We start from the raw sequence: 18,215 nt of genomic DNA on the forward strand, positions 1-18,215 counted from the left end.
TGCCCAGCCGCACCAGAGCACTGGCCGCTCCTGAATGAGCCTTGCTCCTGCTGCAGTCCGGAACAGTGCCTTCTCTCTGTGGGCAGCGTTCCCGTCACCTGTTGCTCTCACCTTCGCTTTCCTGACACTCTGGAATCCCCGGTGGGGTCACCTGCTGCCTCCTATTTGCTTCCGGGCACTTTACACGCAGCTCTTCCATGGGACTCATGTTCGCTGTGTCACTGTCATGTGCACACAAGCCTAGGGGCTCACCAGGCACTGAAGCCCCGGGGTCTCGGCGTCACAGAGCCTGGCAGATTGCTCACAGTTTGCAGGGCCGTTTGACTGAATTAAAAACAACCTGTCAGCATATGTATGATCCGGCTACTTGGGGCCAGTGCCCTGAACACGCACATGCCCCCCTGTACCTATCGTCTCTCTCACAGACACACACAAGGCCTGTGCTAATGCCCTGCGTCTGCAGAAGCCGTCTCGAGGAGACACGAGAGTCGGCCTGGGCACCTGTCGCTCCCCACAGGGAGCCCCTGACTCAGGCGTGTCCTCCAGCCCCGCCCGAGCTGGCCCTGCAGGTGTCTCCAGTCTGCACTGCATCACGACACGCCCTCTTTAGAAGGGGTGAGAGGAAGGCAGGATTGTAAGTAACTGGTTATTTATTTTTTTCCCTGCCACCTGCTTCGTCACCGCGGGGCGTGCTTGGAGCATCTGGCTGTAATCGCCTCTTCAGCTTCCCCCTCCGAGAGCCCTGCTCACGGAACAGAGCTGGGGGACCAGCCGCGCCGCCTGCTGAGCATCACTCCCCCCACCCCTTGTCCTGCCAACGGGCTGCAGGGGTGACATGCCGCAGAGAGGGGGCCCTGGCCCTTCTGTCGCTCTCCTGTTCAGTGCCACTAGCTGTCATGGAGGAAGGTCGGCGGGAGGAGAAAGTGCGTGGCCGTGGACCTGCTCCCCAAGTTTCTGCCTTGAGACACTTCCAGCTGCTGCTCTTGTTTTAAACATTTCATTTGCAAATAACTCAGCATTTAATTACGTCAGACTAAAGATGCATGCTTTGGAGATTCCTGGAGTCATCGCAAATGCTGCAGAAACCACACTCGGAGTCAAACGCACACTGGCTCTCTCACTGGAGGTTTAAGTACAAACGACTGAGGGCTTATTTGCAAGCTCAGCTTGGAAACGTAACTGGTGGTTTTGAGTCCCAGCTGGCTCGTGGCTGCCTGTGGGGACCAGCAGCCCAGCGCATGTCCAGTCCCAAACCTCACTCCCCGGGCGGGGTCTCTACTAAGGGACCTCGCCCTGCTTGTACCTACAGCTTACCCTTCACTGTCCTCTGGAGCCCAGGGGGTGGCTTGGCAGAGTCCATGAGGCTTCTCTGTGAATCTTCCTTTCTTCTTCTCTCTCTTCTTCTTGATTAAGACATTTTTTAGAGCAGTTTCAGGTTCACAGCAAAACTGAGCAGAAAGTACAGAGATTTCCCATATACCTCCAGCCGCCCCCACAGTGCCCCCATTATCAACATCCCCCAAGAATGGGACGTTTGTTACCACTGATGAGCCTACACTGACACATTGTCCCCACCTCGAACTGTAGCTGACGTTAGGACTCGCTCTTGGCGGCCGCACTCACGCCACTGTTTGTCCATGTCCCCGTCCTGACCCCAGATCTCTGTTCCCAGAGCAGAGTTGCAGGTGGAGAACAGCAGGAGCCAGAGGCAGGTGTGTCCTAGGGCATGACTGTCTGGGAGCTCTAACCGGACAGGACGGGCCTTCCAGGAGTGCTGGAGGGGAAGCCATGGGACAGGACACCCAATGTTTTCTACAAGATGCTTAAAAAGTGCAAAACACTTTCCTAGGAGTGCTGAGTTTGGAAGTGTCCACCTGAAGAAAACAGGTGAATACTCAGGAAAAAGAAGGTCCCTTGTCCCCAGTGATAGTCATTCCATCTTCAAAAGCAGTGACACCAAGGTGGCACCAGGCAAGGATTCTGACAGCCTCGCTGAGTCCGTGCAAATTGGTCCCCAAGGAGAGGCTCCAGGGTTTTGACCCCAGAGAGGTTTGACTGTGCCAGGATTTGGGGTCACTAGAAGGAGCCGCTGGCCCAGGATCCCAGGTCCAAGGTCCCCGCAGGCCAACCTGCAGCCCTGGGCCTCCCTTTCCCGCAGGACAGGAGTGCATTCGGTCTGAGCGTTGCTCCTCATCTCCCGGGGGCCACCCCTGCCTAACTGAGGCTGAGGCTGTCGGGGCCTCGGCTCCTTCGCGTGAGTCTGAGGGTTTGGGGCGTCTCTCACTGTAGGCAACATTCCACGGACACCCTCGGGGCTGACTGTCACACTCCCACCAGATGCTACGACCCTCCCCCTCACTGATTCAGAGGCAAGGAATCACAGCGTTTGGGGGACCATGAGTCTTGGCTCCCGGAAGCACCTCCTTCCCGAGATTGGAAACCACCAGCCCCAGAGGCACAGAGAAGGATACCCATCTTACCACCGGCCCCAGAGCCACAGAGAGGCAGACCTGTCTCACCACTGGCCCACAGCCACAGAGAGGGAGACCCGTCTCACCACCAGCCCACAGCCACAGAGAGGGAGACCCGTCTCACCACAGACCACAGAGGCACAGAGAGGGAGACCCGTCTCACCACCGGCCCCAGAGCCACAGAGAGGGAGACCCGTCTCACCACAGGCCCCAGAGCCACAGAGAGGCAGACCTGTCTCACCACCGGCCCACAGCCACAGAGAGGGAGACCCGTCTCACCACAGACCACAGAGGCACAGAGAGGGAGACCCGTCTCACCACCGGCCCCAGAGCCACAGAGAGGGAGACCCGTCTCACCACAGGCCCCAGGAAATGCTCTTCAGGGCGTCTGGAAAACCAGACTCAACCCACCTCGGTCATGCTGTTCCCTGCAGACTGTTCTCTGCTTAAAGGTCTCTGGGAACATGGAAGAGCAAATCCTTAGACCTTTGCAACGGCTGTTTCATTTCCCACCTGAAGCAACACCTCTCCGATGTGAGGGGAGACCCTGGGAGTAAAATCAGCAGCCCCAAATGTTTCCTGACAGGCCATGTGACACCCCTCCATCTCCCGTCTCTCCCCCTCCATCCTTTGTTCCCTCCAGGGGTGCTGACTGAGCCGCAGGCCCTCCAGAGTGGGCACAGATGTGCTGGGGGTGGCGTCCTGGCCGGGGATCTACGCACCAGGCTAGCCCAAGGCGTCTTCCCGGCTATGTCTCCCCCAGAGCTGGCCACTCTCCTCGGTCTCCGGCCACACCTGACGTGGCTGGCACCTCTGAGCCCCATGTCTGCCCCGACCCTCTCTGTCCCCTTTCCCACTGGCTCCAGGGACAGCGCCAAACACCACTTCTGTCTGCAAAACACACACACGGTGCCCCTGAGATGGGAAGGAGGAGAGACGACTAGAAGCCTGCAGCCGGCTGCCGGGGGAAGAGATGAAGGCCGTCGCCCGGTGGCAGAGGTTTGATGAGCAAAAAGGACGGCTTCAAGACTAGGGAGTTAGTGTCATCTCTGCTTTGCAGACGAGGAGACTGAGGGTCAGAGTGGAGGTTGACTTTGGTCTCCCACCTCTCCTGACTGCTTCCTTTCTGGAGGAAACTTCCTTTCTGATTCCTCTTTTTGGTCTTCCCTGCTGAACAGAAGCACACGACATTTATCCATATAGCGACATATTCAACAAACATTTACAGAATGTCCATTATGTTATGTTCTCAAACCGTGGCGAGCAAAGTGGAGAGGCCCTGGCCCCTGGAGGCTCACTTCAGATGGACGGCAGGGGTCATAGACCACTCGGAGATTGTACGTGCAAATGTGTGACATGTAAATGAAAAGGTCAAGTGATACAACGCTGGGCAGAAACATGCAGACTGAGGGGCCGAGGTGGGGCCGTAGGAGCTTCGTTGCACCCAAGTCGGGGAGGGCCTCACTCACGGGATTTGCTCCACTCTTGGAGCAGAAGCCTGAACAAGGAGCGTGAGCAACATGGGTGGGTATTGGTGGGAAGAGCATTCCAGGCAGAAATCCCGTTCATTCAATATTCATCCATTTAAGACTATTTCCCACGTTCAGGAGGCACCACCCTGCAGGCAGGAGGTTGGTCCTTAGCAGGCACGCGCACAGCACGGTTCATTCCCCGAGGCCGTGGGCTCTCCGAGCTCAGGGCTCTGCCTCGATCACCTTGAAGGCCCCAAGGAGCAGCTGCCACGACATGGGGAGGGGACCCCCCTGTTTATGCTGGAAACCTCATTTCTCAGACTACACCCTCGTTTCCATGCACAGGTCATTTGCCCTCCCTTCTGGGTGCCCCCCAGCCCCCCATCCCACCACCACACTCTCATATGCCGGGCCCAGGGAAGACTCTAGTCTTTTCTCTGCTTCCTCCTGGGTGCCCACTTGGCACTGAGCCCTCCTCGGCTGGTCCTGCAGGCAGGCACACCTGGGTTTAGGTCCAGCCCTGCCATCTCCTTGCTGTGCAACCTCGGGACAGCAGCTGGTCATCTGTGAATGCTGGTTCTTCATCTGTAAAATGGGAGAAATGGTGGGAACTGTGGTCAGGAGTGATGATGAGATGGAATGAGGTGATTCCTGTGGAACTTCCTAGGCCAAGGGACAGGGACACAGCACATGCTCAGTAAGTGTTACCCTCCAGACCAACGGCTGAGTCATAGGCTGCCTCAGTGTAAGTTCCTGCAGGCTAGGGATTCTGTCGATGTGTCTGTGTAGTCCTCTGGACAAACATCTGTCTGTCACTTATTCTCCATCTTCCATCATCCACCCATCCAACCATCCATCCACCCATCCACCCATCCATCCATCCATCCATCCATCCATCCACCCATCCATCCATCCATCCTTCCATCCATCCATCCATCCATCCTTCCATCCATCCACCCATCCACCCATCCATCCATCCACCCATCCACCCATCCACCCATCAATCCTTCCATCCATCCACCCATCCATCAACCCATTCTTCCATCCATCCACTTGTCCATCCATCCACCCATCCACCTACCTATCCATCCACCCGTCCTTCCATCCATCCATCCATCCATCTATCCTTCCAGTCATCCTTCCTTCCTTCCTTCCTTCCTTCCTTCCTTCTGTCAACTCACCACTCACTCCTTCAGCTCTTACCGAACTGAAGAAATGCCTGCATGTCTGGTAGCCTCTGTGCAAGTCAGAAAAATGTGCCTGAAGGAAGGCCTGTCCTTCTACCTTCTAGGTATGGTTCTGAAGAGCGAGTCTCCAGTCTCTGATAAGACCATCCCAGAGCTCCTTTTAGGATGATGGTTCCCAGCAGTGCATGCACAGTGGATGCATGTGAGGGATGCTGGCCCTGACCTGCTATCCTGAGGTAATTGGTCTTGGTGCAGCCATACATCGGGATTGCCATGCTCCTTGGGTGATTCTGTCACGTAGCCCGCCTGAGAGCCACTGCCTCAGGGAGGACCTGCTGAAGTCGGGCCTGGCGGTTGGCCCTGGGGCCTTGCAGGTGGCAAGAGCAGATCCAGCGGGGACCTGAACGTCCCCATTCAGTACAACAGATGCTGCATTGGGAAGTTCAGCTTCTCGTGTGAAGCCTGCCTGGATTCAAGGCCTGGTGTGTGTGTGTGTGTGTGCGCGTGTGTGTGTGGCAGGGGACAGGCGTGGGGGTAGGTGAGTCGATACTTGCTGGGTGAATGACTACAGGAGACGGACACATTTTCCGCCTCCGCTTTCCTGGCCTGGCTTGCAGGGGTGTGCTGGTGTTGTCCGTCCCTCGTCAACGACGCCCTGTCTGCCCCAACGGGAGCCGGAAAGTCCTGCTTGTCGCCGCAGTTAGGAGAGCCACAACCCCCCACTGGGGCTGCGGTGGCCCGGGAAGGTGACCGGAGTCCGCGGCCAGATTGCCGGCCCTGAGGCCTCATTTCCAGGCGGTGATCCCATAAGCAAATAGTTTGACTGAATTAGTTGAGGGTAATTTTTCACACTTCACAGTAGCTGCTCAGTTTACCTCCGGATTCTGCTGACTCTACTAGGAATTTGCACAATAAAATAATGGAAAAGCTACAATAACCAGTGAGGCCAAACCAAAAATCTCATTCAATCAAACTCTCGGAGCAGAGAGGGCTAATGGGCCCTGGTCAGCTGCTCCCTCCGTCAGGTTGCTCCCCCCGTCGCCCCTTCTGCGGCTTCCTCCCCCCCAGAGCCCCCCTGCTGCCAACAGCTCAACTTTCTTTTACAGGCTCCCTGCACAGTGTTGTAGTCACCTTATGGTCATTTCATTTTCCATTTGGTTTTGGTGCCACCTGTGTTTCTGAACCTGGAAGCCAGGCACCCCGGGGGGTGGGGCTGTGATCCGGGCGGAGGAGGTGGAGCCCCAGGACAGACGCTGTGGCAGGAAGGAACAAGGCCCTAGGTTGCCGGGGCTGGACACGCACCTGGGGGGCGGCCCGCTCCAAGTCGTGAGCTGGGAGAAAGGGCTCTGTTGGTCAGGCGGGCTTCCCGGGCCCTGGGCGACTTCAGTTGATGCAACAGAGAGAAGGAGAAACAGAAGGAGGCGGTTTGGTATTCGCAAAAGTAGAAGCTGGGAATGGACTCCACTGGTGAGCGCTGACACCTGCTAAGGGGTGGGCTGAATGGCGGCCCCAAAAGATGCGTCCGCGTCCTAATCTTGGGAAACTATGAATGAGATGTCATCTGGGAAAACGTCTTTAAAGGTGTAATTAAGGGTCTCAGGATAAGGTCATCCTGAACTTAGGGTGGGCCTTAAATGCCATCGCAGGTATTCTTATAAGAGAGGGGAGACTCAGGCACACAGAGGGGAGGAGCCCACGTGAAGACCGAGGCAGAGACTGGGGTGACGCGGCCACAAGCCAGGGAGCCCTGGAGACACCAGAAGCCTGGGGAGAAGCCAGGAAGCATCGTTCCTGGAGCCTTCCGAGGGAGCACAGCCCTGCTGACACCCGGATGTCAGACTCCCAGTCTGCAGAGCTGTGAGAAAACAGATTTCTGTAAGCCACGCAGTTTACGGTTGTTTGTTACAGCAGCCGCACGAGGTCACACGTGAAGCTCCCTCTTTACCAGGCTCCCTTCTCCACTTTACACACTTCATCTGTTCTCATCCTCCCACGTGTCCTGGGCGTGTGGCACTGACCTGTCCCCAAGTCCCAGGGCTAAGCTGGGGCCTAGAAAGATCAAGGCCCGAGGCCACATCGTTAGGAAAGAAGCAGGTCAACCTCTCGAGCTTCTTGTTTGTATGGGATTTAACTCATCAAGCCCAGAAAGCTGGGGTGGGTCCCCTTTTATCGATGGCATGATTTGCCCAAGGTCACAGGGCATCTGACGTGTGTGGGGCCAGGCTGTCCTCACCAGCAGTGAGGGGGTGCCAAGGGGAACAGGGCCCCCCATGAGCACAGGTGGGGGTGGCAGGGCGGTCCCAGGAGGAGAGAAGTTAGGAAGACACAGAGGCAAAGGAGGCCTGGGCGGAGGGACAGGGTGGCGGGGGCTGCAGGAGGCAGCTTTGGGGGAGGTGGGGGCAGCATTCTGTTCCAGCACACAGATCCCGAGGGTCATCCCCGTGGAACAGAGGGTCAGGACAGGATGGGGCGTGGGCCGCAGGTGCCATGTTTGAGTTCGTTACCGGGGCAGAACCAGACCCAGGGGTGACGGGGGATCTTTCAAATGACCTTTTAAATACGTGCTCAGCGTCTCTTAGTGGGATATAGAAACTACCATTAATCTAATAACAACTGTCATCTAATTTCCCCTTTTGTTCAAAGTCAAAGATTTGAGGAAATTCACATGGCCAAACATGCCAACGTTTTCACCATTCTGTGGTTCTCTTTAATTTCACCGTATGCCCATGACTCAGAGGTCGCCGTCGCCGCCGGTGGTGCCGGCATCCTGGGAAACATCTGCTTGTGTTTAGAAATCCTTTCTTTTCGTCTGGTTTTCATAACAGCAAATATGTCTCTTGTCATTTTAGGGTAAGGGTATGGTCCTGCCTCAGTTTCCCCTTAGGTTTTCTATGTCAAGCAGCCTCTTAGGAGCAGATTAATGGAGTCAATGTCTACGTCAGGCAGAAGAGATCACTTTCCCCAGGTGAAATCGTGAGGACGGGCAAGGCTTCCCAAATACCCAGGGTCTGGGTCCCCAGCCCGTGATGGCAGGCATGGGGACATGAGGCCAGCTCTTGCCAATGAAAGGTGAGAAAAGGACCCAGCGCCTATGTTCCGGCTCCTTGTGACCTGGGGTCCCTCTCTGTTCTCCTGCATCCCCTCCTCCCTGATCTGGGATGGAACAGAAGGGCTCTGAGATAGTGGGGGTTGCAAAACAGAAGCAGCAAGGTGCCTGCATCCCCAGCTGGAGGAGCTCTGCAGGAGGCTTGGCTGGCTTTCCTTGGGGCTGTGGGGTTGGTGGTGTGTTCAGTCACAGAAGTTCTTGAGAGAGAAAGAAGGGGCAGTGGTGCCAATGGTTTTGCAATTCCACCTCGGGTGCTGTGTACATCTTGCCCCTTCTAACTGTCAGAGTAGAAAGCTGAGTAACTGCCAAATTGTTACTCATCAACGCTCGTTGGACCTATATGATTTAGGGTACCATCTAATCTGGAGTGACAAATAATCATCACTTAGCAGTCCAAAGGTAGGCAGCACCTGGCTGGGGGTGTGACTCTATCATTTCAACACATGGCTTCTAACTCTGGGCCCAGGGTGGCTGCTCCAGCTCCAGCCATCACATCTGCACCTCAGTTAGCTGGAAGGAAGAGCAGGGCAAGGGGACTCCTTCCCATTATTTTGAAGAGCATTGCCCAAAAGTGGTATACATTCCTTCTGATTATGTCCCATTGGCCAAAACTTAGACACATGGCCACTCCCAGCTACAAGAGAGTCCAGAAAATGTCACCAGTAGCTGGGCAGCCATGTGCCTAGTTAAACTTGGGAGTGTCTCCCAGACTAAGGGGAAGTGGGAGCCTGGAGATTGGTGGAGACCCAGCAGCCACTGCGTAGACTCCTCCTCCCGCAACACTGGTCGGCTGGCTCTCCCCCTGGCCCGGCAGCCATGGAGTGATGGAGGGCAGGATGAGGCCGGGTGAATTCGCTACAGAGAAGCGTTCCGAGCTGACCAGCGTTTGCTCTGCTCAGCGTGGGCACTGTTTCCTGCGGCCGAGCGAGCTGGCGGAGGAACACGGAGTGAGTTTGACCTGCCCTCCTCCTGCCGCCCTGCCTCTCGCCCAGGCCGCATTCATCCCGGCACAGTGTGCGTTGTGCATGAGAGAGTGTGTGGTTACCTCACTATGTCCCACCCCCAGATGCCATGTGCTGGGCTCGGAGGTCTGCAGCAGTGACCACAAGGGTCACACGGGTGGCCGGTGGCAAGCATTCTGACCCCTGCAAAGAGGGCAGGGGTCACTCTGGGAACTCAGGTGCTAAATGGTGCGGGATAACCGGTGGGTTCCACAGTTCAGTCTGGCGCTGGGTTTTGCACAGACTCCACGTCTCCCCTCCCAGCAGAGAGCGGGAGGCAGGCGCTGCGATAACTGTGCGTGGGACAGGGGGGTGTTATCGAGAAACCCTGTGGGTGCTGCCTTGGTTGCTGCAGGTCGGCAGAGCCCGTGGAGGAGGTTATCCCTCCCTCCTCCTCCCCAGCTCTTCCTCCAAGAATGTGCTGGGCAGAGAAGAGAGCGGGCCGGCCCCTCATAGGCCTGCAGGCCGCCCGCTCCCCCCCCAGCACCAGGAAAGCTGCCCCCCACCCAGCACCCCACAAGGGGGGCTTCCTAGAAGGGGAAGAAACGAGGACGGGGGCACGTCCATAGCGCACAGCCAGCCTCTCTCCCGCCCCCGGGAAAACGTCACTGGGCAGGACTCACTTCTGTTTAAAACAATCAAATACGAGGTGTGCGAGTTTGACAGTAAAATCTCCCCTTGTCCCACATAAAGTAAACATGTTAAAGAGTTTCGGGTGTGAGATCGTTCACATCAAGTGCCTGGACTATGTTAAAAACAAAACATCAGTGCTAACTGCAGTTACCGTTTCCTGTTAAGAATCCACGGACACATAGAGTCCGCATGTGTGTACAATATGGCCTCACCGAATAGGACCGACACTGTACATCGTCTGGAAAACTGTATCATTTGTTTTTATTTCAACAACGTATCACTGTCAGGTAACAGTGTTTCAGTACCTGAATATGCCTGATTTATTGGTCCAGCCCCTGGGGAAGGGCACCTCGGTGCTTTCCCATCCCCGCCGTTACAGGGTCAAGGGCACTGACCACATTCAGGGTCAGGGGCATTGATCGCTCACAGGGTCAGGGGCACTGACCACACGCAGGGTCAAGGGCATTGATCGCTCGCAGGGTCAGGGGCACTGACCACACGCAGGGTCAGGGGCACTGACCGCTCACAGGGTCAGGGGCACTGATCGCTCACAGAGTTGAGGGCAATGGAGAGGAATCGATGCCTCCCGGTGGAACACAGGAATGAGGGATCTGGAGACGCCGAGGTGTTGGGGTCCACTCCTGTCACTGTGGAGAGAGCATCCACAGTATTTGGTCCTAGGTTATTGGGAGTTGGGTGACCTCTTCCTGGTGCCCTCGGGCCCTGGGTCTTTGCACAGCAGCTGTGGAGGGCCCACGCCTGTCCCCACTGCCATCCTCCTGGCTGTTCCATGTTGCCTCTGATGGTCACACGTCATAACATCATAACTGCTCGAGTCTGTTTCTCTGGGTGTCATCCTCTCATTCGTCCTGAGGGATGTGTCACCAGGGCAGCATCGGAGGAGAAGCCTAGAGCTGGCTGCTCCCTCAGTGACGTCAGGAGAGGGATGCCGACATGGGCGCCATGCAGAGGCATCTCCACCTTGGTGGCTGCAAGGCCACGTGCACAGAGACAGGAGCCTTAGGGGGCTGTGCCTCCTGGAGCAAGCAGGCCCAGATGGGAGGACACAGCCTTCCTGTGCCCCTCGGAGCACGGGACACAGGGAATGTGGTGGCTTTCCCCTCTGTTCGAAACATCATTTAAGTGATCATCTTCAGGTGTAACTGCTGCGTGTGAACAAATTCCATTTGCATTGTATTTGCTAACAAAGGGACTCCCCCGGGACAGTGCCATGGGGACAGCATTTCCCAGTGACATAAGGCAATGCCGCACATTCCAGGAGAGAGCGCCACATGTCCCAAAGGCCAATTCTCCTTCCACTACTGCGGCCTCCTTCTTTCTCTCGGTGGGAGGAGTCAGAGGGTGGAGGTCCCCCCTGGGATGTGGGCTCCTCCCATGCCTACTCGGCATTTGGAGGTGGTCACAAGGGACGCAGGCCTGGACACAAAGGGGCTGGATTGAGTGGGGACGAGGTGGACTTGCTTCCAGACACTTGATCCAGGTCCGTGGGAGGAGGAGACGCTCCCTGTGCTGCCCCAAAACCTGGCCTCCCACAGGCTGCACTCTGGGCAGTGGGACAGGACAGGGGAGGGTCCTGAAAACTTGCTCCAAGGGCAGTTTCCATGTGAACGGTCAGCTTCTGATTTTTAACCATGTTCTGTGCTGGCAGAGGACCCAGGACCTGGTCCTGGAAGATGAAGCCCATGGAGCACATCCATCCATCATCCATCCATTCACCCGTCCATCCGTCCATCCACCCATCTGTCCATCTGTCCATCCATTCACCCGTCCATCCGTCCATCCACCCATCTGTCCATCCCTCCATCCATCCATCCATCCGTTCATCCACCATCCACCTATCTGTCCATCCATCCATCCATCCATCCATCCATCATCTATCCGTCCATCTGTCCATCCTTCCATCCAACCATCCATCTGTCCATCCACCCATCCGCCCATCCGTCTGTCCATCCATCTGTCCCTCCGTCCATCCATTTGCCCGTCCGCCTAGACAAGCATCTCTGCACGCCTGCCCTGCTGTGCCGGCAGCACTCACTCTGGGGGGATGACACTGCCTGCCGTTCTGAGAGCCCTCCGCATCCTTTGTCTCCACTGACCCTTAGTTACTTCTCTGAATTAGTAGGACAGATATTCCTGCCACCCCAATTGTTACAGATAAGGAGATGGAAGCCCAGAGAGATGCCAGATCTCACAGCTGTCTTTGGGGCCTGAATCTGGGTCATTTGGTTTCAGAACTTGGGGATGGTCTCCTGGCCAACTTAAACACACCAATCTGGTGAAGCCTGGAATTTCTGATGGTTCTGGACACCCCTGCTGGCTGCATCCCCCACAGGTCCAGGACAGGCAGAGACGGGCAGGGTTCTTGATGGGACAGGTAGAGATCAGGGGCTTCTAGACATTTCTAGACCTGGGAGGGCCCTGGAGGGATGTGATTTGTGAAGTGCTGAGTCAGGCAGGGGACGGCATGGGGCGTGTTGGACATCACATCTATCCTCAGGGGGCTCAGGAGTCTTCAACACGAGCAGCTTTCCAGACTTTCCTCCCATGAAATCCCCCGGGGCCGCATCATGGAATCACTGAGAGGATTATCTTTCTGGAAATTAGCTTCAGAATCTACTTTCTACGCTGCCTCTGTGCCAACAAGTGAATGAGGCCTGTGGTCGGGGACGACACACAGGCATGCAGCCCTGGCCTTAAACCCCTAGAAAGAGTGTGGGCGCCCTCAGCTGCTACAATCCGGCCCCAATGCAGTCTGTTAATTCCAGCTAATTCCACTGACTCAAAAAATACGTGAAGAACCCCAGCCAAGGGTGCAGCTCAGAGAGTGTGCTGTCAGGTCCCACTCTGGATGTGTTCCTCAACCCCCAGCTCATAAATGGGACCAGGGACAGGGGCCAGGGCCTGAGGAGGAGCACGAGAGAGTGGGTATCAGGATGGTGGGGTCCGAGGGCCAGAGCGATGCGGGGGCAGCCGGGGCAGGAGATTATAGCAACAGAGAAGTGAGGGTACACAGTGGTTAGGACAGACACTGGCCCAGCGGCGAAGGCACATGGCGGACACAATCATTGGTGGAAAGGAGGTCAAGGGAGCGTGCGGCCAGGGCATTGGAAGGGGCGTCGAGGCAGATACTGAAATGAACAATTGTGTCCAGAATTATGTGAGAATTACGAGTCAGGGGCTAACATCACGGGGGTGGCACAGTGAGAACTTTGAATAGCTTCAAGTGAAACATTGTGTTCTAGAGGAGGTCAGAACAACTTAATTTCAGGCTGTGCCCTGTTCGTAATGCAGCCGGGAAGGCACAGTGAGGCCCTCTGTCCTGTGAAGATTGGAGCCCCCCGAGGCTGGCGGGGGTAGAGAGGTTTCCCAGAGGATGAGGAGACGAGCCCCCTTTTCTCCTCGGCAATTTGAGGCAACACGGGAAAGTGTCCTCCTTCCACTCTTTCCAAGATGAATGTCCCAAGACATGGTGTGGTCATGGCCCGGTGTGGTCGTTCTCTGAGCCATCGGTGCCGTCTCCTAAGGTCCTTGTAACGGTGGCGTGGACCCCGCAGCACGCGCGTGCCTCCAGGACAGCAATGCTCTGCAAAGCCGAGAACAGCAAATCCCTGACACCTCTTTCTGACAGCATCCAAGGCGGCTTGGCCAGCGGTCACTGCTCCTGGGAGAAGAAGAGACACCACGGCTGCCGGCGTCACACTGGGGGAGGGATGCCCCAGCTTATGTGGGGGCTGCAAACCCCAAAGTCCCCACGCTGCGGGGCTCACGGTCCAGTCGCTTCCTGATGGAGCCCGTGAAACGGCCCGTGCTACCCATCTGCTTGCTTCAAGCCAGACAATAAACGAAGTTCAGAAAAATTCGTCCCTGGGGCCAAGCAAGAGGCTCCTTCAGAGGCCCGTCAGCTCCCCGACTTCTCTCCAGCCCCTGCTGAGTCGTTACATTCCAGCCCTACAGCTGCACCTCAGCCAGAACGCCTGTGGCTACCGGCATGAGAGGAAGGAAGGGGAGTCCACAAAGCTTTGGTGGCGTCCAGGAGCCGCGGCCTCCCGAACAGACAGGGCTGACCCCTGCTTTTGCTTCTGATTTAAATGCAGGCGATTGAGCTGGTCCAGAACCCTGCAGGAGTGGGGATATGCATCTCTGGCTTCCATTGGGCTTGCAACGGGGCAGCTGGGCTGAACGGGGCCTGGGAGGAGCCCTTCGGCTTCCCCAGCTGCCCTCTGCTTGGCCCCGGCATGGGGATCCTGCGAGGGTTCCCCTGGAGGCCCTTCCAGGGTAAATCTGGATGAAGTTCCTGGAGGCGGCTGTGTGGGAACCGCTGAGGCTGTCCTGGACCCCGGTCACATGGCGCCTCATTCACGGGGGGACGGCAGGGCCCCCGCCCTGGACAGGCGGCCCTGAGCCCTGGAGGAGGCTTACTCCCACGCAGAGGCAGAAGATCCTTATAAAAAAAGATTGGCAGGACAGTGTCTGGATCCAGGTCCCCACTCGAGGCCAGGGAAGCAGGCAATGGCGGACCTTCCTGCTGTGACGGCTCTGTGTGAAGCACCTGTGGGCTCTCCCCCAGCCCCTCCAATCCTAGGCGGGCATCCTTTCTCAGGACACTCGAGGGGCCAGTCCGGGGAGAGGGGGCAGCCATGTGGTCAGGCTCACGGCTCACGGCACACATCCAGCCGGGCTGGGATAAGAGGCGGCACGCGGCCAGCCCGCAGTGACACGGCCGCGGGTGGGGTGAGCAGATGACTGGGCTGCGGCCAGAGGTCAGAGGAGCCAGTGTCGCCGGCGGAAGGTGTGGATGCTCAGTTCCGGAAGGTGCCATGCCTTCCTCTCCATGTTGCTGAGTCAGGTCATCTGGAAAACCCCCACTCTGGGACTTTGAGGCTGGATGCCTGTCTTGCGTTTAGATCAGTGGAGTGAGAACAGATGCATTCTGTGTGCACCTACACCTGCAACGGCTCCTCCCAGGCGGCCCCACCAACCTGCCGTGCACTGGGCATCAGGAGGGTACAGCCCAGCCTGTGGTCTGTGGGGGGCGGGACCCAGGCCCAGCTCGGGTTTGGTCCCTGCTGCCCACTGTGTCTCCCACTCCCCTTGCACACCCTCCACCCCCAGACCTTCTGCAATACTTGACATGGATCCCTCAGAAAAACCTTCTTCCCAGCGTCACAGTGGCATCAGAAGAATGTGACTGGCATCTCATCCTCAGAAAGGGAAGGAAACTGACTCAATTCATGTCATCTCCTGTTAGTGCTGCAGCCGTCCGTCTGAGAGGCAAATCGTGGGATGTTATTTTCTCATTGAGGGCGTGTGCTCTGTTTTTTTCCAGCCTATATTAGAATTTTAATCCTTCACATTCTGAGAAACATTATAATAAAAATACGCATCCATTGGCCTTCAGCCATGCTCACTCTCGGTTCCCGGTGAATCCCATGCTTTATGAGGCTGTGCCGTCCACTGTGGCGAAAGGCTCCACTGCGATGCTGTGCTGGCCCGGACCCAGCCAACAGGCTCGGGCACAAACATGTAGACCCAGCTCTGGGAACAAAGAGTATCCCTTAGCGGGCCACCCCCGGGTACGTGAGGAGCCTCCAGGGTCCCTTCTCTCCTTGTTGGCCCCGGGGCCAGGCCCGTACCCCTGTGTCACCCCCTGCAGCCACACAGCCTGGTGATGTCCACCCCTCTGGGGTGTCCCAACTCGCATAGGAGCCACCCGAGGAGACATCTATGAAGCGTCATGGGATTTCTCCCCCAAATCCCAGATCCCACCCTGCTGCCTGGGGCCGTCCGCCCCACCATGCACAGTGCAGCTGCCGTCCCGCCCTGTGCCCCTGCCTCTGGCCGCCTCCTGGATGGGGTGCCTCAGAGTTGGGTGAGCAGGGAGCTGGTGCCAGTCTCTGCCCCAGGGAGGTGACTGGAGCCTCGTCTCCCCTAATCCTCACGAGCTGCTGGAGTTGGTGCTAGCAACGTCATCTGTGCCCAATGGGACTGGGAAAAGTAGAGTGACGTCCGTGGTCACCATATTGGTGGCACGGCTAGTGGGCTCATATGGGAGGGACTGTGGGGTGGGGGGTGGTGCCAGCTGCACTAGGGGCGTCTCTCCTGGGGAAATGCCCGTATCCTGGCTCCTGGGGACAAGGCAACTTGGCACCTGGGACACGGTCGGCTCCAGGCTGGAAGCTGGAATCGTGCCCCTGCTCAGCGTTTGTGTCACTGTGGGTGAGTGACTTCATCTCTCTGTGACTCTATTTCCCTAACTGTAAAAGAGAAAAAGCCCTTTATTCCTCCCGCACGGGGCTTTCAGGGTGTCCAGGACTGAGTCGTTCAGTGATGGCTCCGCACGAGTGCTAAGGAAGCCACGGCTGCTCTTCTCATACACAAAAGGGAAACTGAGGCACACACCCACCTTGCCCATGGCCACAAGAGGCTAGCCGACCCCAAGGCACAGCTCGGGCCTCCTATGTGTGAGCTCTCTCCTGTCTCCTACCTCACATTCAGGCCTCAGAAATGGGAAAACTTCCAGAAGAATATCCATCCGTCTACAGGAATCTAGTCGCTGCCAAGCTTCCCTCGTGGACCCCGGGCACACCTGTCCAGCTTGTCCCACTGGATGTGCTCCTCTCCGTGGCCGCCTGAGTGATGGCTGTTCTGCACACGGCAGCCCAGAGGACTTCTAAACGCGAGCCGTCTCAGTGCGCGTGTGCAAACGCCCGCAGGGCGGAATGTAGCCGCCGTTAATGATGTCATTAATACTGCGGCTCCCGAGCGGCAGGTGGACCGCGCGTTCCTCTGTGGCCATTTCTCACGCTGCAATCTCACGCTGTTCCTGGGAGAGTAGGGTGCTCTCTTGCCAATGCATCCCCCACAGCCATTCTTTACGCGGATAACGATCTCCTTCCTGATGACCCAGCTCCGCTCCTGCGAGGCACTGCTCCCGGTGTCGCGGAGCCGGTGTGCAGGTGAATTAATGGCCCACAGGGAGGCGGCCCCTGGGCACCCTCTCACACGCCCAGCAGAGCCCTCTCCTCTGCCCTGGCTCGCAGAACACCGGGGCCGCAGCTCCCGGACCTCAAGGATTGGGCTCCCAGACCCACAGGGACATCCCGCACACACACCCCTGGGAAGCAACTCGCCTTCTGCCCCCGTTTCATCATTCAGCTCCAGGCCTGCTGTGACGCCAGCAGGTGTTGGCTTTCTCTATTTTTTTTTTTTTTATTTTTTGAGGAAGATTAGCCCTGAGCTAACTACTGCCAATCCTCCTCTTTTTGCTGAGGAAAACTGGCCCTGAGCTAACATCCATAGCCATCTTCCTCTACTTTATATGTGGGATGCCTACCACAGCATGGCTTTTGTGAAGCAGTGCCATGTCCACACCCGGGATCCAAACTGGTGAACTGCGGGCTGCCGGAGCAGAATGTGCGCATAACCACTGCGCCACCGGGCTGGCCCCAGGTGTTTGCTTTCTTGAAGCCGCATCACACAGGTGCAATCCTAGAGCTGACGGCTGGCTGACACAACGTCCTGGGTCCAACCAGACCAGGCTTAGGGCCGTCTCTGCCACTCACAGGTCGTGGGGCCTCGGGGCGGGCGTGTGGCTCCTCCACGGCAGGTCACTAACCCACCTCACGCGAGTGGTGAGGGTTAAACTCGATTATGAAGATGTTACTCTTGCTGTCTCCACTCACGGACTACATTTAAAAACAAAAACAAAACGAACTAATTGATTGATTTAATCGATCACTAGCTTTACCTTTTCCCCACTAACAAACAAGGATAACTCCACGGTGCCCTGTGACGTCCCTGAGTGTGTTGATGAGACATCACCGAGTTGATAAAATTCCACCTCAAAGACCTGACTGAGTAGCTGGCCTGCTGGCAAAGCCTCGTTCCCGGGGGGTTTGTAAAGTGTCGGGGGGCGCTGGTGAGACCCACTTCCGTCTTCCTCGGTTCCTGGGATCCCCATTCTCCAGGTTGAAAACCACTGATTCTGTCCCATTCTCCTCTTCTCATAAGGAAAGAGCCCGAGGAGGGTCTGACCCCACATCTCACTGTGGGATGTTGAGCCAGAGATGGAACGATGCGGCCACAAGCCAAGGGATGCCTGGAGCCCCCAGGAGCTGGAAGAGGCAGGAAGGATCCTTCCCTGGAAGCTTCGGAGGGCACATGGCCCTGCCCGCACCGTGATTGGACTCCTGGCCTCTGGGACCGGGAGAGAATGAATTCCCGTCGTTTTAAGCCCCCAGTTTGTGGTCAAGGTTACTGCAGCCCCAGCACACTGACGTGACACCTTATGATACAGCAGCCCCCTCAGTCCAAGAGGGCAGGAG

Source organism: Equus caballus, chromosome 28 (genome assembly GCF_041296265.1).
Source record: "Equus caballus isolate H_3958 breed thoroughbred chromosome 28, TB-T2T, whole genome shotgun sequence".
In the NCBI taxonomy this organism is placed as follows: Eukaryota; Metazoa; Chordata; class Mammalia; order Perissodactyla; family Equidae; genus Equus; species Equus caballus.